Genomic DNA, 2609 nt, shown 5'->3' with positions numbered 1-2609 from the left:
CTTTGGGGGCCATGATGTTGATGAGCCTTAACTTAGTGAACACGGAAAAACACACCAAACTTAGAGGTTTGCTTGTCCTCAAGCAAAAGAAAGGAAAGGGGAGAGAGAGGAAGAGAGCAAATTCGAATGGTGGGGAAGGGGGTGTGGCCGAACATATATTTATAAGGGAGAGAGAGAGAGTTCGAGAATTTTGAAGGAGATTTGAGAAGATATGGAAAGAAATTGAGAGATATTTGAGTTTTTTGAAGAAGATTTGGAAAGGATTTAAAAGAGATTTGAAGAATGATTTTAATTTTGAAAATCTGAAGGTGAATGATGAAAGTTTGAAATGTATTTATATAGAAAATTATGGATCAAAATAGGAAAGTTTGAAAAAATTTGATGTGGAAAGCAAAATCTCTGTCCCCCACCTTTCTGGCATTAAACTCCCAGAATGGTATCCATTCTGGCGTTTAACGCCCAAATGTTGGCCAATTTGGACGTTTAACGCCCAGCCAGGTACCCTGGCTGGCGTTAAACGACAGAAACCCCTTCATCACTGGGCGTTTTGCTAAACGCCCAGGATGCTACACACTTGGCGTTAAACGCCCAGAATGGTGCCCATTCTGGCGTTTAACGCCCAAAATGGCACCTTTACTAGCGTTAAACGCCCAGAATGGGAAAAACGCCAAGAATGGTTCCCATTCTGGCGTTTAACGCTCAAAGTACCCCTTACTGGCGTTTTTTCGCCAGCAAGCTCCTTTTCTCTGCTTTTTGCACTGAATCCTTCTGTAACTCTGTGAATTCCTTCAATTTTGATGATTGCCCTTTGAGAATGTGTATCAAACTTTGATTAAATAAAATAGATAACCTGCTAATGACTGGGTTGCCTCCCAGCAAGCGCTTCTTTATTGTCTTTAGCTGGACTTTCACTGAGAATTATTCAAGCCTCAATTTTGAGCATTCTTGCTCAAAATTGCTTTCAAGATAATGCTTGATCCTCTGTCCATTAACAATGAACTTTTTGTCAGAATCAGTATCCTCAAGCTCAACATATCCATATGGTGACACTCCTGTAATCACATACGGACCCCTCCACCGGGATTTAAGTTTTCCTGGGAATAGTCTGAGCCTAGAGTTGAAGAGCAGAACTTTTTGTCCTGGCTCAAAGACTCTGGATGACAACTTCTTGTCATGCCACTTCTTTGCCTTTTCCTTATAAATTTTTGCATTTTCAAAGGCACTGAGTCTAAATTCATCTAGCTCATTTAGCTGGAGTAATCTTTTTTCACCAGCTAACTTAGCGTCCAGGTTTAGGAATCTGGTTGCCCAGTAGGCTTTATGTTCCAGTTCCACGTGCAGATGACAGGCTTTGCCATACACAAGTTGGTATGGAGAGGTTCCTATTGGAGTCTTTAATGCTGTTCTGTATGCCCACAGAGCATCATCCAAGCTCTTTGCCCAATCCTTTCTACGGGTGATGAGCGGATATTTTATACGCTTTTTGGGGGTAATTTCATGTAGATTTTAGCATGTTTCAGTTAGTTTTTAGTAAAATAATATTAGTTTTTAGGAAAAAATCATATTTCTGGACTTTACTATGGGTTTGTGTGTTTTTCTGTGATTTCAGGTATTTTCTGGCTGAAATTGAGGGAGTTGAGCAAAAATCTGACTTAGGCCGAAAAAGGACTGCTGATGCTGTTGGATCCTGACCTCCCTGCACTCGAAATGGATTTTCTGGAGCTCCAGGAGCCCAATTGGCGCGCTCTCAACGGCGTTGGAAAGTACACATCCAGGGCTTTCCAGCAATATATAATAGTCCATACTTTGCGCAAGGATAGACGACGTAACTTGGCGTTAAACGCCAAGTTCATGCTGCTGTCTGGAGTTAAACGCCAGAAAAACGTCATGATCCGGAGTTGAACGCCCAAAACACGTCATAACCTGGAGTTTGACGCCAAGAAAGGCCTCTACACGTGGAAAGCTTTAGTCTCAGCCCCAGCACACACCAAGTGGGCCCCAGAAGTGGATTTCTGCACCAATTATCTTAGTTTATTCATTTTCTGTAAACCTAGGTTACTAGTTTACTATTTAAACAACTTTTACAGACATTTCTTGTACCTCATGACATTTTCAGATCTGAATTACATACTTTGTGACGGCATGAGTTTCTAAACTCCATTGTTGGGGGTGAGGAGCTCTGCAGCGTCTCGATGATTTAATACAATTCCTTTGTTTTCCATTCAAACACGCTTGTTCTTATCTAAGATGTTTATTCGCGCTTAACTGTGGAGAAGGTGATGATCCGTGACACTCATCACCTTCATCAATCCATGAACGTGTGCCTGACAACCACCTCCGTTCTACATCAGATTGAATGAATATCTCTTAGATTCCCCAACAGAATCTTCGTGGTATAAGCCGGATTGATAGCAGCATTCATGAGAATCCGGAAAGTCTAAACCTTGTCTGTGGTATTCCGAGTAGGATTCCGGGATTGAATGACTGTGACGTGCTTCAAACTTTAACCTGCTGGGCGTTAGTGACAGACGCAAAAGAGTGATTCTATTCCAGTAGGAGCGGGAACCAACCGGTGATTAGCCGTACTGTGACAGAGTGCGTGAGCATAG

Source organism: Arachis hypogaea, chromosome 10, assembly GCF_003086295.3.
Source record: "Arachis hypogaea cultivar Tifrunner chromosome 10, arahy.Tifrunner.gnm2.J5K5, whole genome shotgun sequence".
Classification (NCBI taxonomy): domain Eukaryota; kingdom Viridiplantae; phylum Streptophyta; class Magnoliopsida; order Fabales; family Fabaceae; genus Arachis; species Arachis hypogaea.
The sequence above is the reverse complement of the archived record's forward strand: the minus strand, read 5'-3'. Positions refer to the sequence as shown.